This window comes from Phascolarctos cinereus, unplaced genomic scaffold (genome assembly GCF_003287225.1).
Source record: "Phascolarctos cinereus isolate Bilbo 61053 unplaced genomic scaffold, phaCin_HiC Scaffold_9;HRSCAF=440, whole genome shotgun sequence".
Lineage (NCBI taxonomy): Eukaryota > Metazoa > Chordata > Mammalia > Diprotodontia > Phascolarctidae > Phascolarctos > Phascolarctos cinereus.
This window is the reverse complement of record NW_027556402.1, coordinates 208,572,527-208,598,943: the sequence shown is the minus strand read 5'-3', so window position 1 is coordinate 208,598,943 and position 26,417 is coordinate 208,572,527. Positions and strand designations below refer to the sequence as shown.

The 26,417-nt window shown below is 39.5% G+C and overlaps 1 protein-coding gene and 1 long non-coding RNA gene across 4 annotated transcripts in view; one reads left to right on the top strand and one right to left on the bottom strand.

The window, feature by feature from the left end:
* PIK3C2A (phosphatidylinositol-4-phosphate 3-kinase catalytic subunit type 2 alpha) overlaps positions 1-19,123 on the bottom strand; it is a 148,805-nt gene extending 129,682 nt beyond the window's left edge. For 2 of the 3 annotated variants that reach the window (XM_021005324.2, XM_021005327.2), the window contains exon 1: positions 19,025-19,123. The gene's annotated coding sequence lies outside the window, so the exon portion shown is untranslated. Of the gene's footprint in view, positions 1-7,355; positions 7,454-19,024 lie in introns of all 3 variants that reach the window. The other variant, XM_021005325.2, reaches the window with a different exon arrangement.
* Positions 19,124-19,209: 86 nt separating this feature from the next.
* On the top strand, positions 19,210-22,038 carry LOC144455365 (uncharacterized). Its single transcript, XR_013484083.1, has 3 exons — positions 19,210-19,744; positions 19,880-19,987; positions 21,251-22,038. It is a non-coding gene; the product is annotated as an uncharacterized LOC144455365 (long non-coding RNA).
* The last annotated feature ends 4,379 nt before the right edge of the window (positions 22,039-26,417 follow it).

Sequence of the window (26,417 nt, the reverse complement as noted above, 5' to 3'; positions counted from 1 at the left end):
AAGGGAAATAATGAAGAAAAATGTGAAGGAAGGTGACAACAATACCAGATCTCAAACCATACACAAAACACAAACCTCAAATGCCTCAACAAAAAGCAAAAAAAAAAAAAGTGACAAGCAAGATGGTTTCAGAACCTGGGCAGACTTATATGAATTCATGCAAAGTGAAGTGTGTAGAATCAAGAAAACATTGTACACAATAACAGCAATATTCTAAAGATGATCAACTGTGAAAGACTTAGCTACTCTGATCCAAAATAATTCTGAAGGACTTATGATGAAAAATGCTATGCACCTCCAGAAAGAGAACTGACAAGAATCTGAGGGCATATTGGAGCATAATGTTTTTCACTTTCTTTATTCTTCTGGCTTTTTATTTTTTCCAACATGGCTAGTATGGAAATGTTTTGTATGATTTCACATGTTCACATTTCTTGCCTTTTCAACAGGTGGAGGAGAAGGGGAGAGAATTTGGAACTCAAAAAAAATTTTAAATGCTTTTTAAAAACGAGTAATTTGAGGATGAGACTATGAAATGAAAATATGAGAAAGGCATAAACTACTACCAACAACTGGTATGTTTTTCATCTTCCTCATTATCTGATCTTTAAAAATTGATTATTGCTTTTTATACACATAAAATACTGTGTAAATGAAATATCATTGTAATGTTTATTTCTATGAGCCAGGCTACCTGATTTTGCCAATGAAGAAATGACAAATTCAGTGTGATAAAAACAGGGAAGTTCACAATTTCCTATTCTTTTAGTGGCCAATTTATTTAACAAGAGGTTGCATTTCTCATACATTTCCAAAGTAGGAACCATATCTAAAGAATGTTATATGATAAGCAATAAAAATCATGTTGAAAAGGAAATAGTTTAATAAACAAAGCTTATTCACAAAGACAAAAGGAATTATCAATACTTTCTATCAGATCCCTTAAGTTTCACTGCTTTTTGAAAATTCTATAGAGATGACTTTTTTTCTTAAGAGTTCTACAAAAACATTCCTCTCCCTTCATACTTTGAATTCCACATTTTTATATCTACATAATGCACAGTATGCAGAAAATAAAAATGAGAAACTGCATCATAAACTATGATTCCTGTTACATATACCATCAGAATACCTTATGTGGACATAAGTTCCACTTGACAAGTTCATTTTTCATGTCATAAAAAATTTAAATAAAGCCTAGAATGGCCTTTTAATCTGACAATTAGAAGGTAAAATGTAGTACACTGCCTTCCTGTGTTAAGAAATGTGGGGAGAAAAGATAGGGAAGAACTAATATTACCATCATCTTTTCATTTTACCATTAATGCTCAAAAGAGCTTCCTACATTACCTAGCACAGAGAGTTGTGATTAATAACTAATACATAAAGTTCTTGAGAATGACAGTCACATCTTTCATAAACATTAGATTCTAAAGTCAGTTCATAGTAATAAAATTGGACATAGTCAAAATTACCCTTTCTTGACTCCCCCTTACACTACCCGTAAAGTTATAGCATACATGTTTTGCCTTCCACTGAATGAGAGGCTTTACATCCCTGATTCCTGACTGACAGAATGACAAGGTGTCCAGTGAAGTAATGCACATATCTGTCCCCAGAGAGGGACAGTGTGGAGTAGATAGTTAAATTCTCTTTTCTTTATAAATGGCAAGGCCAACCTATGGTGGGTTTGTTCTGTTTGTCCTAAGAAAGAAGCCTTTACCTTGCAAAATGTCTACTGAGCTTCTGGGCCTCAAGTATATGTGTCAAGCTTTTAAGTACCCATATTCAGAGCAGGTCTCCAAGGTCAGCATCTTCTGACTTCTTGTAACAATGTAGGTAAAGCAACCTGGGATAAGGACTGACCATAAGGGGTGACTGGTTGGGCTGAAGCATTAAGAAGGGACAGGCATCCGGCACAGTTACTAGACACCTGCCCAAGGGACTGAGGGGCTGGGGACCAGCAGCAACTCTGGACGTAAGCCAGATCTTCTTAAAGACTGTCCCAGGAATACTGGGCTTGTGGTTAGGCCTCAGATGCAGTGCAAGAAATATAGTGCAGGGAAGAACCACTTTCCTAGCACCAATTACTGGTTTGGTATATACTATATTTAAATAATCATTTCTCTTTTAATGGCTATTTTTCCTTTCTCTTTCTGGCCCAGGATAGTTTGTTCAGCATATATTAAAAGAATGTAAGATATTTGTCCACAGCATGAGGTTTTCAGAGAAGCCAGAGGAGACGTGTATGAAATGAAGCAGAGGGAAGTAAGCAGATTCAGAATATGACACATGATAACAATATTTTCAATGAAAATACTCAAAGGCAGTCATCAACTATTAACGACCAATACTGATCCTGAAAAGACGACTTCCCTCTTCTCTACAGAGAGGAAAGGGACTCTGAGTGTGGAGTGTGACATGCCATCAGAAACAAGAAGTTGTGTTGAGTTTGCTTAATTGCTTTGTCACAAACAGTGGTTCAACAGCTTTTGCAAGGGAGTATACCAGGAAATGACTGTGGTATAACAAAAGACATCAAGAAACTTTTAAAAAAATTTTTTTCTTCTTTTTGGGGGGACTGAGTTTCCCTATCTTGCCTGAGAAGAAAGTGCAGCAGCCACTTATGGACCCAATCCCAACAGTGATTGGCACAGCAGCTTTGAACTACTCCATTTTTCCCAACCTGGGCCAGTTTATACCTACTTAGGTGGCCTGTGGCCTTGGGGAAAGAGTGGGTGGAGGGCCAGTCTTCACCACCAGACTTAATGTGAACACCCAATCAGCTTTAGCTCTACTGTAGCTCAGAATCCTAGAACTCAAGAGATGCACCACTCTCAGCCTACTCATCACCTACCCAGGGAATATACAGGCATATATATACCAGTGCATGGGCTAAAGTAAGTTCTTGAGAGTCATATGTCTCTCTTAGCCAAATCAACACTTCCTCAGAGCACTGTTGTTGTTTGTTATTCAGTCATTTCAGTCTGACTTCATGGCCCCACATTTGGGGTTTTCTTAGCAGATACTGTAGTGGTTTGCTATTTCTTTCTCCAGCTCATTTTACAGATCAGGAACTGAGGCAAACAGGGTTAAATGACTCGACCAGGGTCACAGAGCTGGTAAGTATCTCAGGCCAGATTTGAAGTCTTCCTGACTTCAGCCCAACATTCTATCCACTGCACCACCTAGCTGCACACTAGAGAATAACTATAATTATTATTGTAACAAAAATTTTAAGTTAACAATAAGCCATATAATGGAAAATGAGACCTGATTCATAACTTCAACTTTTTTGCTCTCCATCACTCCAGTTTCCATTACAATCTCTCACAACAGACTCCTGTCCATTCATACAGCAACCACCCTAATTCAGGCCCTCACTTCTGCCCTAGACTATTGCGATAATTTCCTAACAGGTTTCTCAGCCTCCAATCTCTCCCCTATCAGTCTAGCCTTTATACAGCTGTAAAATTGAGAACACAACTTTAAGCATGTCTTTTTCTGGTCAAGAAGCATTAGTGGCTCACCACTTCCTCTAGGACACAACACAAATTCTTCTGTTTGGCATTTCTATTCCATCTTCCCCTTCCATCCCTTTACTCAGGCTGTCCCATGCCTAGGATATTTTCCCTCCTCATCTGATAAAATACCTAGCTTCTTTCAAAGCACAGATTGGTTACCAACTCCTAGAGGAGGCCTTTCCTGATCTCAACTGCAAATGTTCTTTCTTAGTCCCCTCCTACCCCTGAAAAAATTACTGTGTATTTGCTCTGTATATGTTCTTCTTACTTACCTATGTATATATTGCTTTCTTCCAGAAAAATATAAACTCCTTGAAGGCAGAGACAGTTTCTTTTTCATCTTTGTATCCCTAGTGTCCAGTACATAGTAAGTAATCAATAAATGCCAGTGCCTCAAGTCCTTCTTTGTATGTAATGATTTAATACCTTCAGCATTCTGGTTACTGCAGGCAAGTTTCAGCTTGTCAATGGTTCTTTCTCGAATGTGGCACTCAGAAGTGGGTATAGTAATCTAGATATTGTCTTCCCTTTTCCAAATACAAAGTACATTAGTACTATAACACCCCCCCATGCCACTATCACCTCACTATGAACACTAATAAAGTCTAAGAGAATATTAAGTCTTTTGGCAGTCACCTCACACTAACTCATACCTATCTTTCAGTCCACGAAAACCTCAGGTCTGGTAAATCAACCTGTTTTGCAAAATTTGACTAACGTTGTACACAGTAACATCCACGTTGTACGATGACTAATGTTGATAGACTTAATCCTTCTCAGCAATGCAAGGATCTAAGACATCTCCAAAGGTCTCGTGATGGAAAACGCTATCCACATCCAAAGAAAGAACTATGGAGTTTGAATGCAGAACGAAGCATGCTATTTGCTATTATTTTTCTTCTGTTTTGTTTTGTTTCCTCTTTCTGGTGGTTCCTCCTATTGGTTCTAATTCTTCCTTATAACACCCTAATGTGAATGTTTAATAGCAATGTATACATGTAGCCTATATCAGATTGTGCACCATCTTGGGGAGGGAGGAGGGGAAGGAAGGGGAGAAAAAATTTAAAACTCAAAAGCTTATGGAAGCGATTGTTGATAAATCAAAATAAATTTAAAAAAAAACTTGACTATCATCTAGCTTGGCAACTCCTACCTCAGGTACTGTAGGCACAGTTACTTTTTTTCCTGGGTCGAAAATAAAGTTCTTGCTACCAAAGTGCTTGGCACTGTCTCATCAGAAACTGATATGACTTCATCAATGGAAAGAACATTAAAAAAAGAGGCATTAATATCTGCTTTGCTGCTGTATTTTGGAAGCATCAGTGGTTCCTTCCCATCTGACTTGCAGCTGGAACCTTCCATATGTGCAGTCTTCCCCTATTAAAATGTGAGCTCCTTAAGAACAGGGAATGTCTTACTTTTCTATCTGTATACCCAGGGCTGACCATACTGCTTTGCACAGAGTAAGCACTGAATAAATGCTTCATTAATAAATGCTTCATTCATTTATAACAAGTCATATTGTTTACTGACTTGTTATACAAGAGACTAGAATAGGTTTAAGTAAACTTCTTAGTTTGGGATCAGATCAGCCTGTCCTATTAAATCTGTTCTTAGGATACCAAGAAACCAAGTCAGGTTTCTGTATTGCCTTGCTCAAGTGCCTGAGTTGGTCTACAGTAGGCTAACCATTGCCCTGGAATGCAGGACCAGAGGCTGAGGAAGCCCTACCTAGATAGCCTAACTATCCAAGAAAAGCCTGGATATTCTTGAGACACAACTGAAATTACAAACCCTGATTGTGATAACCTTGAAGGTTCAACTTCAATCTTATCTTGCAACATGGCCATCTAACTTCTGTATATTTATTCACGTACTATTCTATGCTTCTTTTGCATTCTCTACACACACCACACAAATGAATTAAATGCAGAAAAGCCCACAACTCTTAGAGCTTTATTTAACCTAACCACCAGTCAACCTGTTTATAGCAAACTGTGAACTGTTTGTTGTAATCTTTGTTTTTATAGTTCTTATTAACACTAATCCTAAAATAAGGGCTTTTCTTCAGCTTTAGATTCAACAGTTTTTCTTAGATCCCCTAAGGATTACTTCTTTGAAGATCAGATTTACCATCCAATAAAATCCTTGATGTGACACACTATAACAACACCATCATCATAAATGACTCAAGTCACAATGCAGATCACATAGCTCTAGGTACATGGATGCTCTAATTTTAAAAGTACATAACTCTACCTTTAAGAGAACTTATGAACAAATGAATGAAAATGTATTTCTATGCAAAGACTGGAACTCAGAGCTGGAAGGCACCTCAGAAATCTATTCCAAACCCACACATTTTACAGATAGGGAAATTAAGGCCCAGAGTTTAAGAGACTTGCCTGGGAAAAATCACAAATTTAATATAAGCTAAGAGCTATATGAAAGTCCAGAATGTCCAGCTGGTTACTAAGAGAGCTAGAACATTCAGGTCTCCTGATTCCCGTTTCAATGCTCTACATTTTACAGTGGTATCAAACTCAAATTGACTTAGAAAACCATAAATTAACATTATTTATGTTGTATCACATTTTACTTTATTAAACATTTTCCAATTACACTTTAATCTAGTTCTGGGAATTTTTGCAGAACTGTTTCCAGCCGATAGGCACTGGGTTTATTACTTCCACTAGACAATAGTAGACAATGACGGATGCGTCATTTTCAAGGTACCTTAAGGCATAGGCAACTAAGGTCCCTTCTAACTTCAGAATGCTAAGTTCCTAAGTTTAACTGGCAGAACTAGACAATCGTCTTGAAACTTGCATTTGGACTATGTCACAAATATAAATCTCATTTTAACTTAATGTATAATGTAGTACATATTTTTATTGGAACATTTCCCCTCAAAGTTAACAGAAACTCCCTAATTTTGAATTGTTTTAATAGTGTGAATGAGAACCTTCACTAAAAAAATTCCCATAATCTTGGAAAATAACAACTTTCATTTACATACAACATTTAAGATTTACTGCCCATTTTTTTTACCCATAGCAAGTGAGCAGCCTATTTTTGTTGAAACTCAAATCTAAGTCTCTACACTCTAACCCTAACACTCCACTAGCTATGTCCTCTTGTGTCAAGATGAACTTTCTCAATTCAATTCAACAAACATTTATTAAGTACTGTCTATGTGCAGAATGCTGCTCAGTTCTGTGGAGAACACAGTTTACAAAAGGTCACAGATCTAGAGGTGTGAGTCATCTCCCAGGCCAGTCTGGACAACCCCCTCATTTTACAAGGTAGGAAACTGAGGTCCTTCAAGGTCAAGTGATTTGCCAAAGTCACCACAGACAATAAATTATCATATGCAGGTTTTGAAACCAGGTCATATGACTCAAAAATATTAAACTACTGTTCTTTCCACAGGAGAGGCAAGTGTACTTGCCTTCAAGGAGTTTACCATCTACTAGGAAGTATCATATAAACAAAATTATAGGGCAAAAGAATGTGTAATTGCTTTAAATCAGCATACAGGGAAAGGGAAGGGAATAGCCACTTATAGAGTACCTACTATATGCCAGGCTAAACACCTTTTTTTTTACAAATATTATCCCATTTGATCCTCACAACAACCTTGCAAGGAAGGTGTATTATTATTCCTATTTTATAGTCAAGGAAAACTGAGGCAAAGAGAGGTTAAATGACAGGAGATCCATGAGAAGAAAGCTCATTGTTGATTAGGAGAATGGGTTCAAGAAAACTTCAAGGAGTTATCAGCATTTGAGTTAAGATTTATAGAGAAGTTTTTAAAGGGGTGGTACTTACAGGGGAACATTCTTCAAGGCACAGGAGTCACAGAATTTTGGAGTTAGAAGGGATTTCAAAAAGTAAGCTTTGAAATCTTCATGAAAAAGGATTTCCTTCTACAATATAAACACAAATAGTTATCCAGACTTGGCTTAAAGAGTTCAAGTGAGGGAGAACCCACTATCATGCATCAGAGGCAACTCATTCCACTTTTGAATAGCTCTAATCATTAGAAAATGTTTCCTTGTATCAGGTTTAAATCTGTTCCTAGTTCTGCCCTCTAAGAACAACCAGAACAAGTCTAATCCCTTTTTCTTCATACCAGTTCAACTATTTGAACATAAATATTGTGTTCCCCCTAAGTCTTCTCTTCCCTGAGCTAAATAAATATCCCCATGTCCTTCACTGGATTTTGATATGGCATGAACTCAAGACTCTTCATATCCACATTGCCTTCCACTGGACACTCTCCAACTTATCAGTGTCACTCCTAAAAGGCGACGCACAGAACTAAATACAATACTCCAGGATTAGCAAAAACAAAGAGAGTATAAAGTTCCACATATATTCAGAGAATATTAAGTACTCCATTTCGGCTAGAGCACAGAGTAGCACAAGATAAGGCTGGCATAGCAGGGTAGTACTAGATCACAGAAAACACTAAATGCCAAGGAAATATAGTAATATTTAGAGTAATGAATAGGGTGTAGCACAGTGGAAAGAACACCAGATTTGCAATTAGTGTATCTGGGCTCAAATCCCAGAACTGTTACTACCTCTGTGACACTGGGATGGTCACAACCATCGTGGGACTCAGTCCCTCATCTATAAGATTAGGGGGATGACTAGATAGCCTGTACACTCTCCGCCATCTCTAAACTATGACTCTATTATCCTATGAAACAGCGAAAAGGTTTAGAAAAGTGACATAACCCAAAAAGATAAGGCTGGCTGCAGTGTAAACTTACAAATTCAAATAGAAAAGAAGGCCACTAAGACATACATAAGGATCCCTGAGGGCCAAATTTTGACTTAGAAAACCACATACTAACATTATCTATGTTTTTTTGTATTTACATTTATTTTTGTTACATTATTTCCTAATTAGGGGCAGCTAAGGTGGGGCAGCAGATAGAGCACTGGCCCTGGAGTCAGGAGGACCTGAGTTCAAATCCAGCCTCAGACACATAACACTCACTAGCTGTGTGACTCTAGGCAAGTCATTTAACCTCAATCACCTCACCAAATAAATATATTTCCCAATTATATTTTAATCAGGTTCAGGACTATTGGGCTGCCTGCAACGTCTGCCACCTCTGTTGTAAAGAACTTTTTAAGAAAGTGGATATTTAAGAAAGTAGAGGCAAAAGGTCTTGGTAGAGGGCAATTACAGTTGTTCAGATGAGCGGCAATATGGATCTGTTTAGGATGGCAGCAATGAGAACTGAACAAAGGATGGATACAACAGATCATGCAATTAGAATATGTTTCACAACTGAACCTAAGTCAATTTCAGAAATAATATTCCAGTAACAAGTAACTCTCTCATATAACCTTTATCACATGCCAAAATGCAAGCATCAGAGTTTATACTTGGATCTCTAATTAAGAAAATGACTATAGAGTAGAAAGTCTATTTAATAACTGATCCCTTTCATTAATCTTGAAAAAGTCAGCAGACTATACATACATTTTTAACTAGCCTACAACCATTTCAATAATTCTTTTATCTTTTTTTTTTTTGTGAAGCAATTGGGGTTAAGCGACTTGCCCAGAGTCACACAGCTAGGAGGTCATATGTGTCTGAGGTCATATTTGAACTCAGGTCCTCATGACTTTAGGGCTGGTGCTTTATCCACTGTGCCATCAAGCTGCTCCTCAAGAATTCATTTAAAAGAATAACAGAGCACGGGGGAAATAAAAGAAAAGCATCTTAAAAATCCCATGGCAATACATACTGTAGCATTAAACACTAATATAAATCTAACGTTCTATTTTTAAAAAACTTAAAAATGATAAGATGACCCAAAATGTACATATGGCAGAAATGAGAACAAAACAGTATAAAGAACTTAAGGAGAGTCTAATTTAAAAGCAGACTCAAAGACATCTTAAATTGGTGGTTCAGTAGTACACAATTACTCACTTTTCAAAAATTTCTAGAGATGTCCAGGGAGGCAGGGCCAAGATGGCACAGTAAAAGCAGTGATTTGTTTGAGCTCTCCCCGAAACCCTTCCAAATACCTGTAAAAAATGGCTCTAAACAAATTCTAAAGCAGCAGAACCCACAAAAAGACAGAGTGAAACAAATTTCCAGCCCAAGACAACCTGGATGGTTTATCAAAAAGGTCTATTGCACTGGGCTGGGAGAGGAACAATGCAGTTCGACATGGCGGTACAGGCCTCAGCAAACCTGGAGCAGGCCTCAGAGGACTGAATCCCAGGCAGCTGTGGTGACTTCTCAACCCATGAACACTAAAGACTACTTAGAGGTTAATAGGAAAAGTCTGTGTCTGCAATGAGAGAAGGGTGGGGTCCCAGCCCCATTCCCCTAGTGTGGCCCTGGGGCAGTGGCTGCTTCAAGAGCTTACAGCCCACAGACTGAGGGGGAATCGAGTGGCTGATCACAGAGGGACTGCAGGGATCTCTTTGCTGGTGCAGGATTCTCTTGTTTTGCCCGTGCTAGGATCTGGGTCACAATTCTGGGTGGCAGTCCTGGATTGAAGAGGAGCGCTGGTGTGATGGAGCTTGTAGTGGCTGTGGGAGAGAGAAACCTCCTCAGAGTTCCAAGACAGAAAAGAGTGCTTGTGGTCACTCACAGACCAGAGCACAGGCCAGAAAAGGAGTACACACCTTGACCCTTATCATACTACCTTGGAAGAACTGAAAATTTTCGTCCCTAGAAGTATCTCTGAAAGCAGCTGCACAAAACCCCCAAAACTTGGGACAGTACATTCTCCACACTGGAAGCAGACTCCTACCTTAACAAAGAGTTTAAAACTCAAGCAATTGGCTGGGATCATGAGTAAGCAACACAAAAAGAATCAGACCATAGAATCTTTCTTTGGTAACAAAGAAGATCAAAACACACAACCAGAAGAAGACAACACAGTCAACGCTCCCACATCCAAAGCCTCCAAGAAAAATATGAATCAGTTCTAGGCCATGGAAGAGCTCAAAAAAGATTTTGAGAAGCAACTAAGAGAAGCAGAGGAAAAACTGGGAAGAGAAATTAAAGTGATGCAAGAAAATCATAAAAAACAAGTCAATAGCTTGCTAAAGGAGACCCAAAAAACGACTGAAGAAAATAACACCTTAAAAAATAGCCTAACCCAAATGGCAAAGGAGGTCCAAAAAGCCAATGAAGAGAAGAATGCCTTAAAAAGCAAAACTAGCCAAATGGAAAAGGAAGTCCAAAAGCTTATGGAAGAAAATTCTTCCTTAAAAATTACAGTGTGGCTATTGGAAGCTAGTGACTTTATGAGAAATCAAGACACTATAAAACAAATTCAAAAGAAAGAAAAAATAAAAAACAATGTGAACTATTTCACTGGAAAAACAACTGACCTGGAAAATAGATCCAGGAGAGAGAATTTAAAAATTACTGGACTATCTGAAAGCCATGATCAAAAAAAGAGCCTAGACATCATCTTTCAAGAAATTATCAAGGAAAACTGCCCTGATATTTTAGAACCAGAGGGCAAAATAGAAATTGAAAGAATCCACTAATCACCTCCTGAAAGAGATCCCCAAAAGAAAACTCCTAACAATATTGTAGCCAAATTCCAGATTTCCCAGGTCAAGGAGAAAATATTGCAGGCAGCCAGAAAGAAACAATTCAAGTACTGTGAAAACACAATCAGGATAATACAAGATTTAGCAGCTTCTACATTAAGGGACTGCAAGGCTTAGATAATATTCCGGAGGGCAAAGGAGACAGGATTACAACAAAGAATCACCTACCCAGCAAAACTGAACATAATCCTTCAGGGGAAAAAAATGGACATTCAGTGAAAAAGACGACTTTCAAGCGTTCTTGATGAAAAGACCAGAGCTAAATAGAAAATTTGAGTTTTGGATACAAGACTCAAGAGAAACATGAAGAGGTAAACAGGAAAGAGAATTCATAAGAGTCTTATTAAGGTTGAACTGGTTGCATTCTGCATGGAAAGATGATATTTGTAACTCATGAGTCCTTTGTCAGTGTTATACGTATGTAGATAAATAGATAGATAAATAGAAGGCACAAGGTGAGTTGAGGATGAAGAGGTGATATCTGGGGAATAAAATTAAGGGGTGAGAAAGGATTATATTGGGAGAAGGAGAAAGGGAGAGGTAGAATGGGGTAAATTATCTCACATAAAATAGACAAGAAAAGGCTTTTACAGTGGAGGGGAAAAGGGGGGGAGATGAGAGGGAATGAGTGAATCTTATTCTCATCAGATCTGGCTTAAGGAGAGAATAACATACACATTCAATTGGGTATAGATATCTGTTTTACCCTGCAGGAAAATAGGGGGGGAATGGGACAAGAGAGAGTAGGAGTATGATAGAGGGGAGATTGGGGGAGGGAGTAATCAGAAGCAAACACTTCTAAGGAGGGACAGGGTCAAAAGAGAGAACAGAATAAATGGGGGTGGAATAGGATGAAGGGAAACAGTTTTTCACAACATGACTACTATGGAAGAGTTTTGCATGACTACATATGTATAACCTGTATAGAGTTGCTTGCCTTCTCAATGAGGGTGGGTGGGAAGGGAGAAAATTTGGAACCCAAAGTTTTAAAAAACAAAAGTTAAAAAAAATTGTTTTTACATGCAACTGGGAAATAAGATATGCAGGAAATGGGGTATAGAAATCTATCCTGCCCTACAGGAAAATTGAAGGAGAAGGGGGTAAGAGAAGGGGATAAGAGAAGGGGGGACAGATAGAAGCGAGGGCAGATTAGGGATATTCAGAAGGCATGCCATCTTGGGGTGGGGAGAGGGATGAGATGGGGAGAAAATTTGGAACTCAAAATCTTGTGGAAGTGAATGTTGAAAACTAAAAATAAATTAATTTTTAAAAATTTCTGAAAGTGTGCTTCATTTTACTTATCACAGAATTACCACAAAACCAGAATTACTAGAAATTAAAAGAATAGGATCAAGTCTAATTAACTGAATCTACATATAAACTTTCATCTTCCTCTAACCTGTCATTAAAAACCACTGTTAGAGAAACAAGGCTATAGCCTACACTGTAGGTCAATTTTCATTCTACTATCAGCCAAATTGCACTTTGCTAAAATACTACAAAATTAGTAATGAGTTCATTCCCTGTTTATACTTTAAAAATGGCTATACTGTGTGAAGATACTCTTAAGAAATGTTGTAAGGAAGTAGTTATTCCTAAGGAGCAGTCTATGTGCAGAAGGGAGAAGGATATCATATATAACATACATGTACTATGTAGGATGACTGATATATAAAGCCACCTGTCACACATTCAGGAAGATGCTGCATACGAAATGTATTTTGCTGAATAAATATTTCTCAGGTTAACAGTGAACACCATGAACACCACTACTACTTTGTGGAAATAACAATTACACTTTGAGCTACTTCATTTGTCCACTCAACTGGCATGAATCATTAAACAATGTTTTCACCACTGCCCTAGTTCTATAGTGAAAAACAGTGAGTTTTTGAAGTAAATGTTTGTATAGGATGTTGCCTAAATTTTCAATAGGAGGCAGCTAGCTGGCTGAGCAGTCTTCCTGACTCAAGGCTCTGTGCACCAGGTTCAAACCTGCCCTCAAACACTAGCTGTGTGATCCTGGGCAAGTCACTTAACCTCTATTTGCCTTAATCCACTGCAGCAGGAAATAGCAAACCACTCCAGTATCCTCACCAAGAAAACCCCATGAATAGTGTGGTCCACAGGGTCTCAAAGGGTCAAATGTGACTGAAAAACAACAACAACAACAAAAATTTTCAATATGACTTCTATAAAAAAGATTTACTACTTAGAAAGCAAATAAATAGTACAAAACTGACAGACTTGGCTACCAGTTTTTCTTCATCATATACAACAAAATTTAGTTTTTACAGAATATAATTTTAATGCAAATGTAAGTTTTCTGGCACAATCATGATCACTGTGACTTAAAATTTTAAATCTGCCTAACACCTAGGCATTGTTAACAGCCCTCAGTAACTTTCTACCAGTTAAGAGGTGTTTCAAGTTTACATTACACAAGAGTCAGGTATCCTATTTAATAATTTTACCAGACAAGTAGAATTTCAACAAACACTATTATAAGTTAAATATTTCAAGGATTTGTACTTTCACTAGCACAGGTACTTTCCCCACTCAACCCCTCTTTATTTATTTAGTAGACAGTCTTTCAGAGTTGTACACCCTTTAAAAAAAAGTCACTGCCTTGAAGCCAACCTGCTGATGAGTTTCTCTGAATTTACTGACTGGCCCTTAGACAACAGGGATATAGTCCATTTGACCTGTACTCCAAGCTTTTCCAGGGTCAGTACATATTTCTAGGGCTTGAACTACATTTGCACTGCTCCACTCCATTATAATGAGTAAAATAAAACAAGACTTTTTTTATGTTTAGGGTTCCATGAACTTGAGAGTGCCTTTTCCCAGACCCAATGGGAATGAGCAATGATGAAAAGAAAATAACTTGATCATAAAAGTAGAAGTAAAAGTTTACAGTATGGCAAAATCGGGCCAATTCTGCACTCCAACAACCCAGACTCAATGCTGTGGACATGTCAGAGCACCTGTGAAAATTATTTTGATGACTATCATAAGTTTAGCTTGGATGATGTAATTAGTAAAGTAGTAGATTACTTTACTAGTCTCCTAGTCTCCTTCAGAGCATGTCTTCAACATTTCCCAGAGTTTATCAAGTTTGGAGCAAGAAAGCCAACCAGCTAAGAGCAACAAGAAGCATTCTTGAGGGGGAAAAAATGTACATCTAACCCAAATCACCAACACAGCACTTGGAAAATTATGTCCTATCCTCCCCTAATTTAACAGGTGGCCAAAAAATCCTACTCATATTTTCCAAAGACTGTGTTTCTCACACTAACATTCCTGTCCTTTCCCATCTTACAGGCAGCTAAGAATGTGCTTAACTTTTCTAGGGATTCTTCCCACCTGAACGGCCCTCATTCTCTACTGTTCACCCATTCTGTGACTGGCATTTGCTTTGATTCTATTTTCCTAGGCAGACAGAAATTCATTCTGTGGTAGAAATGTAAGCATCCTTGGTTTCTTACTGCCTCCCCTTGTACTTTTTGGGGGGAGGGAAAGAAGGAGGGGACATTGCTCATTTTTGTTTTTGCAGAAAATCTTATTCAAAAACCAGAATAACGTTGCTTTCAATTGACTCCATAAAAGTGGTTTTGCTCTACAATAAACTTTTACTTCTACTTTTATGACCAAGCTATTTTCTTTTCAGTACTGCTCATTCCCAATGTTAAGTCCTAACTCTAACCATTTCAATCAAATTATCATAACCTCATGGCTATTTTCTAGTCCCTCAATTTTCTCCTGTTCCTAAAATATTTTAAACAATCCAGCTATTAATAATGCCACTCTAGACTAATAGGTTCCAAATGGCTTCTGTGAATAATCCAAATAAAATATAATCTTCTAACCAGTGCCTTCATAATTACAGTATTTAATATATGCACACCTATTTATATGGATCTATTTTATTTTTCAAGCTAAGAATATTAATTATTGAATTAATATTCAATAAAGAATATTAAGGACATGGCCTGCAGAATCCTTAATATACCCCAACAACCAAGTCCTGGAGTCCTGGTCTGTGTTAGGTGCTCAAAGGACACTGAAAAATACCTTTTTTTTGAACCAATGAAACCCAATTTCACTGCCATAGGAAACTCCCGTTAGGAAATTCCTATTAGATAACTCCTTCTCTACTAAAACAGATCTGTACTGCTCAGCAATCTAGTCCTAGAAAGTTGCTTTGGGGCACTGAGAAGTTAAGTGATTTACCCAGGGTCACACAATCAGTATATGCCAGAGTGGCACTAGAACCCAGCTCTTTTGGACTCCAAAGGCCAGCTCTCTATTCACTAAGTGTGGCTGGAATACTTAATGAGATTTAATAAATAGCTGTCAAACTAAACAAGTGTCTACTGTGCACAAGGCACTGCTGATACCTGAGGATACAAAGCCACAGACCCATTCTCTCAAGAGCTCATAGCAACATCATGTAATGGAAAGAACACTTGAGTTAGCCAATCTGAGCATGATCATCATGTTGATTACCTACTTTTTATGGTTGATCATATAACAATTTCCTAAAGACAAGTTTCTAGTGCTCTTAAAACCATTCTCAATGAATGGCAAATTAAGTGAAACAGAGCACTGCATTATCCATTCATATCAATAATGCATAACTAGTAGTCTAGGTATAAAACTTGTATTTAACACCTGGAGAGTTAATTACATAGTAGCTAAATGTATACTGAAAGTTAAAAGTCAAATTACTGCTAACACATCTTTAACTGTCTATATATAGCAATGAAAATCTGGGATGTTTCAATACTTACATTTTTACATAACTTTTTTTAAACAAAAAAACTTTTAAAATATCTTACAAAAATGCTAGAAACAATTTTAAACAGTATATCATTTCTAATTTGCTAAGAAAAAAAGGGGGGTGCTTTCTCAAGCAATGAACGATCGCACATTTTCAGTCTCAAATACATCTCATATAATAAATATTTATTTAGATGGATTGAAAGATGTAGTAGACACGGATTCACAAATAGGTATACCAAAAAGATACAGCTCTGCCTAAGAGGAGAGTGATTGTATTTAGCCTTATAATCTTAAAATTTTATCTGAAGCCTAAAAACCCAAATTTTCAACTCAAAAAAGGCAAAACCTGGTAAGTGCCAAGACAAAAGTAAAGATCTATTACATCTAGAGACGGTGAGGGCATTACTAGTAATTCAGCAGCACAAGTTTTCCTCAGAAGTATGAACTAGTATAGAAACCGAGAAGAAGGAACTATGGAGATCAACCCTTTCATTTTACAAAAGAGGAAATTAAGGCCTGGAGAAGTTATCGGCAAAGTTAGGAACAGACTACGTGAATCTAAATGGAGGAGAAAGAGCATTTGGGCAATAGGAAGAAAAGAATCAGAATATGAATTGAAAAGGCCATCTAGCCCAACCTATATTTGAACAACTTCATCTAAAAAAAGATCTCTGCTGATGTGAGAGTCCATGACTCTCCTGAGGCAACTAATTCGATTATGGACACCTCTAATTATTAGGAAGTTTCTTCTTAAGTTTAAGTCTTCCTCCACACAACCTCCATCCAGAGCTCTCTCCCTTCTATCTATAATTCCCTTAAATCTAGATTCTGTGTTTCTAGTTCTGCACTTGGAAAATAGTTACCATGTTCTCTAAAAATTCTCTTCTCCAGGTTAAACATCTCCCCTTTAGGATTTCTTGAAGCCCTTCACTACCGTAGTTGCCCTCCAACATCCTTTAACTGTGATGTCAGAACAAAACAAAATACTTCAGAAGTGATCTGACTAGGATGGAGTTCAGAAGAAGGACCACCTCCCTGATCCTGAACACTTATTCCTCTCATCCTAATGGAACCTAAAATCCTATTAGCATTTTTTACTACTATATCCTACCGACTGAACACCATCCACAAAAACTCCAGATCTTTTTCCGATAAAATGTGGCTAGTTAAGACTTTCCCCTTATCTTATACTCGTGAAGTTGGTTTCTTTGAACCCAAATATAAAGCTTTCATATCTATTAAATTTCATCTTCTTAGATTTGGCCCAACTTTCTAACCTACTGAGATCTATTTGGATTCTATTATCCATTATGTTAACTGTCTCTCCTAGCTTTGTGTAATCTACAAATCTGATAAGCATGCTACCAAAACTTTTAATCCAATTATTAAATAAATTAATCCTTTTCTAAAATTCTTAATTTCATAGCATGCTGACTGTACTTCACAAAACTGGAAGAATCATGAAACAGTATTAAAAACAATATTTATAATGCAAACTAAGGCCAATATGAACACATACACAAAACATATTTATCCCTTTTCCATACCTGCTGTCACTGGTTATCAGGAACAACAGAAATATATTAAACTTTTAAAAGAGAATAATTTGGCTTTTTTGTCCAAATAATTTAGCCAAAATTATTTGTGAACTAACAAATCTGTTATGACTTCTTTAGAATTCACTTTTCAATAAAGTAAAATTATAAACTGACAAATTATAAGAAAATCTGTAAACTGACTTCAGTCAAGTATAATTATTTTCAGTACTCAAAGATAAACTTGGTTAATATTCAAAAGACATGTATTTTCAAACTATTTTAATACTTCTAAGAAACCTTAACCCTGACTTGCAACAGCCACACGACTAATGGACAGGTTAGAATACAAGAATGAACCGAGAACATGCCATAAGTGCTTTTTCCTATGAGAACATTAACTTCACCAGTTAAGGTGCAAAGGTTCAAAGTCTTTCCAGAAAAGTCTTCCTGAACCTTTAGCAGCAATAGAACATAAATTAAACACCTACTGTGTGCTAGGTGCTATGGATACAATTCTACTTGAATGATGCATGTAAGTAAATATTCCTCCTATTATCTTATGATTACCTTCCCTTCCTTCCACCTCTGTTCAGCACCACTTCTCTAGCTATTTGGTTTTTTTTTTAACTGTTGCTCTGCTGCTTTTCTTACACACCAAACACCTTTTCTGTACTAACACCCACCAAGAAGTATTATGGTGCATTTGTTTAGTAGAAACACTTCTTCCAAGGGAGATTCCTTTTCCATTCTTCTCGATCTCAATATAAAAAAATGCAATTACAACCTCAACTTCTATCAAGCTAATATAAGATCAGTCCAACTGCAGTCCCTCCTCCCGGTGTAGTCTCTGCTTCCTCACTTCCCTAGCGTCCCTGACTCTCCCCCACAGACTGGGTGGGGGTGGGTCTGATCCTTAGATGGCTAATCTCTTTAAAAAGTTAAGAACCTACAGAAAACTGGGTGAGTGAAAGCGGCAACCTATACTTTCCCCTCGCCTCAACTGCTTGACCTAACGCGTAAGAATTAGACAAGTATTTTTCCTAATCTTCCCCTCGATGAACACGTGCAGACAGGACGAAGTCGGCTCTCCCATCCAACGAGCACCCAGGGGCGAGGCGGGAGCAGGAGCCTGGAGGCTGTTGGATGCCCCGATGCTGTGGGACTAGGCCGAGCCAGAGGAGCGTAACTCACTCGCCCGCGCTCCACAACTGCCCCGGACAACAGGACACCCGAGCGACCGGGCCGGGCGGGGCCTGCGGGGGCCCGGCCGGGACGCCGGCGCCGACGGTACGGCCCAGGGCGGAGAGAGACGGGCGAGGGAGGGGTTTGGGACCCCGACCCCAGGAGAAGCGGGCGGGGGGAGCCGCGCAGCAACCGCAGGAGGAGAAGAAAAGGGGCCGGGAGGGCCGGGGGCGGCGGCGACCGAGAGTGGCGGGTACCGGGGGCCCTACCCTCTTCTCCTTCCCTCCCTCCCTCCCACCGCGGGAACCCCAGGGCCCTCACGGGACCGGGCTTCCGGGCCCCGCGCCCCGCGGTGCAGCCGCAGTCCGGCTCCGCTTCTCCCCTCACCTCATACTGCCTCAGCAGCCGCCGCCACCGTCGTCCGAGACATTTTTTACCTCAGCCGTCTCAGCAGCCTCGGCCGACAGTCCGCGGCCAGCCTAGGAGCTGCGCGTCACTTCCGGCTCGGGAAGAGCCGCCTCCCGCGGCCTGGGCGGCCAGCTGATTGGCTGGCGCGGCTGGCCTACCTGGGCCAGTGGGCGGGGCCCGGCGAGTCCGGTGAGGCTCCTGCTAGGGGAGGCCAGCTACACCGGGGGTGCGGAGCCGGGCGGCTGCCGCCCCGAGCTCCCCACCCCGAGGTCGGAGATGTTCGTCCCCCTCCGCGTTCGAGCCGCCTGCGTTCCCGTACCCCTGACGGCCAGTCTGCTCCCCCGCAGGGATAGCCCCGCTCTTTCTCCTCCCGCCCCCTTCTCACTTACTCCGTTGTCCTGCCCGCCCCATCCCCTTCCCAGGCTGGCGCCACCCCCTTCCTCACCCCTCCTCCTCCCGCCAGGGTTTATTCCCTTCTCAGGGAATAGAATACACATCATAGGACCATCCATGGAAGAACTGGAAGCACCGACGGTCCAACCCTCTTCTTTTTCAGACTAGGACACTGAGGCTCAGAGACGGAAAGTGATTTGCCCAAGGTCTCACGGAGATTACAGTTAAGGAGCGGGAAGAACAGAAACAGTGGATAGATATCCCGTAGGTAGCCCCAACACGTGTAATAAATGCTTACACAAACTGGTAAGTAAGACATGAGCAAGGAGTAAAGACTCTTTACTCTGAGTAAAGGAGGAAGGCACCAGGGAGAAGCTGGGGCAACTTACTGAGGTCAGTTTCTCACCTCTTTGCTACCCACCCTTCCTTCTCCATCAATAGGCCTTCTTTCCCCCCAACCTCAGCGAGCTCCGACACACCCCAGAGGAAGGTCCCGGAGGAATCATTGTTTTGCTCCACTGCATTGTTCAGCCTTATCTCCAGATCAAAGTAGGAATTTCTAGAATCGGCAGCTCTTGCGAAACCAGAAAAGGGGGGGGGGAGGTGGGAGAGAATAGTTTTCTCCCATGGGCGAGTATCTCCCAAGAGCTTCTGTGTGAGAACTCCGCGTGCCTTCTGAGGAGGTGGAAGAGCACTGAAGAGGAAATGGAGTAGTTGGGCCAGATTAAGAATCCCGCTGAGAAACCTTTGGCTCACCACTGTCTCCTCCCTGTATCCCTTCCCCCCCCATTCCCTTAACCTCAGAAATATGTTCATTGTTCAGCAGCAAACAGCGGATAACTGTCATAGGCAGTTTCCTGGTTTCAACTCAGAGTTCCGTAAATCTAATTCTCTCTTACAAAGCCTATGATCAACAAGAACTGTCCCAAATCAGATGTAGGGAGAGAGTTTGGCTCCAGTCCCCTCCTATTTGTCACTTAGGGTAAAGAACCAGCACGTCAGAAATTGGCTCGTGTTCAAGAATTTGAAGTGTAACTCTCATAGCATATCTTATCTGGCAGACTATGACATTGTGGAGATAAATGCGTTAATGATATAGAACGGTAACTTCTCAGATGAAAAATGCAACAATGACGCCATGTATTGCTGTCATTTTGGACCCAAAATGACCATATCAAACGGACATTTCCTCTGTTTCCTGCCTCTCTGGCTTCAATTGTAAGATTTAAAGACTGCAAATACAATTTGGGGGTCATTAAATGTTGCATGGGTCTTCATTCTAACTTAAAAGAGCATTCTTTGCTCCCATAAACCCTGTCAAAATCTAATTCCAGTTTCATGTTTGTAAAATGAAGGGGTAGAACTAGTATCAATGGATGATCTCTATGTTCTTTCCAGTTCAAAAGTTCTTCTTGGAAATGAGCAGTAAAATAATTTAGTTTTGCACAGAGCCTTACTTTTGTATTGCAGTAACAGCAGCAACAAAAAACAATTATAATTTGCCACTTCTCTCAATGGCCACTCTCCCACGCAAACATAGACCCAGGAGCAAGGATGCCCTGCTGTTTTGCACAAAACAAATTAAATGTCCCAAAGCAAATTAAATGTCCTTATGGCTTCTTATCCTTAAGAATTCATGAATTCTTAAGACAAGCAATACTGACAAAGTCAAAGAAATAAACAAGACCGTCAAGGTACAAACACAAATATATAATTTTTATAGTCCATGGAATTTATGCAAGTCTAATAAATTCAACTACATGAATTTGCCCTAACTTACCTTTTCTACCTTGTGTTTCCTTTCCTGAGCAGGTGATCAAATTTCAGTCCAAAAATGAGTATGTCCAGGCTTGATGATGCCCCTTATAATCTTCAGAGTTTTGGAGGAACTGAGTCAAATGAATGAAGGTCACTGGCAGCTGGGGAAGTTCCTTCATCCAAGGGATCAGCCATTAACAAGATTGGTCCAAGTCTTTGTACCAAGAGTTAGTTGGAAAATGCAGAGCTGAGGTGAAATACAAAATGACTAATCAGAAATCCCACAAATTGCTTTATGATCTGATGAATGTAGAAGAAAAATTCAGTACTCTTTACTTTTGGATATGTCTATCAGAGACAGTTTGTTAATTCTGCAAGTACTGTTGCTGAGAGAAAGAATGGGAATGGGGGTGGGTGATGGGAGGTGGAGAAATTCAAAGGAGACAGAATTTCACCTTGCTTTTGAAAAATCTCTTTAACCCAAGCCATGTGAATTTATATTTGTGTAATGATTAAGAAACAATGACAAAATTCTTGGGAGATTTTTTAAAAAGGCACAATATTCAATTTCAGGTTTGGTTGGGTTTTTTTTTTAATGTGCTTAAATAAAACAATAATAATGAAATTTTGGCACATTCTGGATAATCATCTTCCTGAAACCATTCAGTGTAGCCAAGGGTGGTTTAAATTTCATATAGTCTAAATGGCAGCCTCTCCTCAGATTTTAACAGTAGTTATAATTTGTTATTCCTGTTTTACTTTTGTTTTATCAAATGCACACTTGTATTTTGTGTTTAACATTATTTTTGTGTGTATGGAAATAAATACCTGTTCATACCTGATTCATATTGTATATGGAGTATTTTTTTAAATGTCTTCTTTTTCAGAAACCATAGGCCTCTGGCTAAAACTAAGTTTTAAATAATTTGTCCCCAGAGTGAGGTTTTAATGAACCAAAAAAACATGAGAAAAGGGAGTATAACTCCTCTCATTAGTTATATTAATTTGTTAATAATAACTGTTAACATTTATATAGCACCTACTAAATGCTAGGCACTGTGCCAAGTACTTTCCATATATTATCTTTTTTGAGGTCAGACTCCCCCCAGGAGTGAACTTAGTCTAGAAAAGTTCCCTAAACCTAATAGTTGGTGAAGAGGACTGAAAAAAAAAAGCCAGCTAGTCTGTCAGTCAGCCCAAGAGTTGGCTCTGGATTTTTTCCCCTTGCACTTCTTAGAGGCAACAGCAAGCTGGGGGGGGGGAGAGAGGGGAAGGGTTTTCTGTCTCCTCCCCACTCCTGAAATGGCAATGCCATCTTGTAGCAGAAGCACATGTCCAGTGGAGAAAATCCAGCTTTAAAACTGAATTGAGTTAGTGAGAGGAGTCAAAGAGTCCAGATATCTTTCTAGGGAGATAGTGATTGCCAGAGCTGAGACTACTGATTTTTTTGTTTTGGGTTTGTGTGACTGATTGTTACTGGGTCTCTCCCTCCCCTCTCCCCATGACCTCCCCCCACCCCCAGAAACTGCATAGCAATACCCTAGGCCAGGATTTCAGCGGAGCCTTCTGGAGAAGGCAGAGACTACAGCCAAGCATCAGCTGTGTGCCTTGCCCCTGAGTAAGCCTGAGGGCCTGGTGGGGCAACTCCTTCAGCAAAGATTTTGCACTGGGCAAGGAACACTGCAATGAAATCGTGAGAAGATGTGAAAGGGGGTAATGGCCCCTGACATGTCAGTTGCCTTGGTTGTTTGGGCTACCTACATGGATGCCATTCCACTTATGAACCTTGTGGGTTTCCATGATTTCCACTGATGCTGTGTGTACTCGTAGGAGATTTGTGCTCCAGGTTTATGAGGGAGATGTTTTGTTGCTAGTTTTCTTATGATTCCATTTCAGGAAATGCCTTTGCTATAAACTAATTATGTCTTCTAGTTTTTTAAGAGAACAGGGTTGGGGGGATTGGGGGGGGAAGGCAGCTCACAAACATCAGCAACATTTAAGAATACAGACCTACAGAGTACCTTGAATGGGTGTAATCCTTCCTCCAATCACCCAACATGGAAATTTGAGTTCATATAGTTCAAAGATTAAATAAATAAGATAATAATAGCTAACATTTATACAGTGCTTACTATGTGTCAGACACTGTACTAAGTGCCTTGCAATTATGATCTCATTTGATCCTCACAACAATCCTGAAGGAGGGAGAGACTATTCTCATCCCCATTTTACAGATGAGCAAAGTGAGGCAAACAGACTTGTCCAGGCTCACACAGCTAGTCAGTATCTGAGTTGGGATTTAAACTCAGATCTTCCTGACTCCAGGCCCAGAACTCTATGTACTGCACTACTTAGTTGCCTAAAGCAAAGTACAGAAAATAGTTCCTGAATTTGAGTTTTCGGGGAAAGGGAAAAAAGAAGTGTCCAAGGAGGATAGATGAAAGATTATGCAAATGAGGGTAAGGATTTGAGGCTAAATCTAAGCCTAGGTATTATAAAGGTAAGAGAGGGATGAGTTAAAACACCTAGGTCTGGCCACCCCTGGCCCTAAGGCCCTCAAGTTCCCCACCCCTGACCTAGACTAATCTCTTTAGGGTAAAATCTACTCTTTACACAATAGATAATAAATATTTATTGATGATAGTGGTCAGAGGATTATAGGCTCATAGATTCTGAGATAGAAAGAGACCTAAGAAACCTCCCAATACAAATCCCTCAATTTAGAGATAAAGAATCTGATATCCCCGGAGAAGGAGTCACTTACCTAGGTGACACAGGTAGAACTAGGATTTTACAACACTCTGATATCTTTAATTTGTATGGTGCTTTGCAAATTTCAAGGTACTTTCATATTAGAATATTTCATGTGAACCTTTGGTTCCTTTGCTTTTATCACATGCTATTTCCCTAAACTATTATAAGTGCTTCATAAATGTGTGTTAAATGACAGATTGATTAATTTTATATCAGCTAGGTGTCACGGTGGAAAGAAAGCCCAGTTGGGAATCAGGACAACCTGAGTTTAGATCTAGCCTCAGACACTTACTAGTTGTGGCACCCTTGGCAAACCATTTAACTTGTTTTGCCTCAGTTTCCTCATCTGTAAAATGGGGATAATAACAGCACCTACTTCCCAGAGTTCTTGTGAGGATTAAATGAGATAATAATTGTAAAGTGCTTACAACAGTGTCTGGCTCATAGTAAGTGCTATATAAATGCTGGCTATTATTATTATATTTATATATGTGCCAGATCCCTCCCTTTCTCTCCTCCTAGTAGTTTACATTTTAGTTTATTTTTTCACTTAAAAATCTATTTTATCTTCCTCTCACTTCTCCCTCCTCTCCCTTGCCTAGTAGATAGCAAGCTTCTTGAAGGCAAGAAAATTTTTTCTCATCCTTGTATCCGCAGTACCTAGCAAAGTTTTTTGCACACAGTTGGCAGTTAATAAATCTTTTTTTTTCAATTTAATTGATCCCCTCAACAACTCTGTGAGGTAAGCAAGTAGGTTTTATCCTCATTTTACAGATCAGGAAATTGAGGCTGAGAACAGTTAAGTAATTGTCCTATTGAGGATGGGGTCTAGACCCCAGAAAGGAAAAATCTTGGACTTTCCCAAGTGGCCAAATCTCTGGCATTGGCCTGAGGCTATGATTCCATACTTCCCTATGGCCCCAGGCCACTTCCTACCCTTAATTCTATCTAGGCTCCATTCTCCCTTGGCCACATGGTCCAGGTCCCTGGAGCTCCATTATCTCATAGACTACTTGGCTACTCCTAGATCCCTCCCATAGTCTTTCTGTATATAAGGTCCATCTTGTCTCCATTAAGATGCTAGGATTCTTATAACCTAGCCAATAGCTCACAGGTACTCAGATTCCTTAAGAGTCTGGCCAATATGGCAGATCTTTAATAAACCCTATCTTTGGCTAAAAAAACACTTGGGTGGAATTCCTTCGGACAGGATGCACATGTCGTGATTTTGGGGTTCCAGCACCCCTAAACCTCTAGACCTCATCATCCCCAGTTAACACAGCTAATAAGTTAGCTAGCTGCACTAGAACCCAGGAATGTACCACTAATGAAAGATTATCAAGGGCATTGTGTTTGTCCTTCTTTCTCCAAAAGGACTATGACATCAGGGAGATGATGACATGATTTGAAAACGACTTTGATTTCAGTGAGATAGGGCTGTGCAAGGTCACCAGCCTCACCTTCTCCTCCAGAGCCCTCTGGGTCCAGTGGCCACATATTCATCCTGATGACTGGAGATGGCCCAGGAGGCAATGGGAGACCCTGGCCCTTTTACGCCAAGGTCTTTTCAGGTACTCACTTTGAGTGAGATAACGCCGTTCAGTGAGTCGGGGGATGGCCCCTTTAAAAAAAACCAAGTGCCTCACCAAAAAGCCAAAAACAACAACAACAATAACAAAAGTGGAATGGCTAGATCAATCTACAACTCTGCCAACAGTGAATTAATGGGCCTGTGTTCCAGAAGCCCTTTCAACACTTGCCATTTTCCTTGTTCTTTTCTGATCAACTTTGCCAATTTGATGGAGGTGAGGTAGAACCTCTGGGTAGCTTTAGTTTGAATTGCTCTAATTATTTGTGATTTGGAGCATCTTTTAATATGGTTATTGATGGGTCATTTTTTTTTTTGCAGAAAACTGCCTCTTCATGATTTTGACCATTTATCAATTCAGAAATGGTTCTTATCCTTATAAATATGAATCAATTAATTCTTTATATGTTCTGGAAAAGGGACCTTTATCAGATAATTTTGCTGATAAGATGTTTGTCAAGTTACCTGCTTTCTGTCTAATTTTAGCTGCATTTGTTTTGTTCCTGCAAAAAAAAATTAATCTTATGCAATCAAAATTGTCCACTTATCTTCTGGGATCTTCTCTGTCTTTTATTTGATTAAGAACTGTTTCCCTATCCATAGATCTGAAAGGCAATTTCTCCCTTGCTCCTCAAATTTATGATGTTACCCTTCATGTCTAAGTCATTTATCCATTTAGAGCTTATCTTGGACCTTATGGTATGAGATGTTCACCTATACCTGGTTTCTGCCAGATTGCTTTCCAATTTTCCCAGAAGTTTTTGTCAGATAGTGAGTTCTTATAAACATGGCTTGGGTCTTTGAGCTTTACAGACATTAGACTACTGTGTTAATTTTCTTCTGTATGTTATATATCTTATTTGTTCTATTGATCAATCT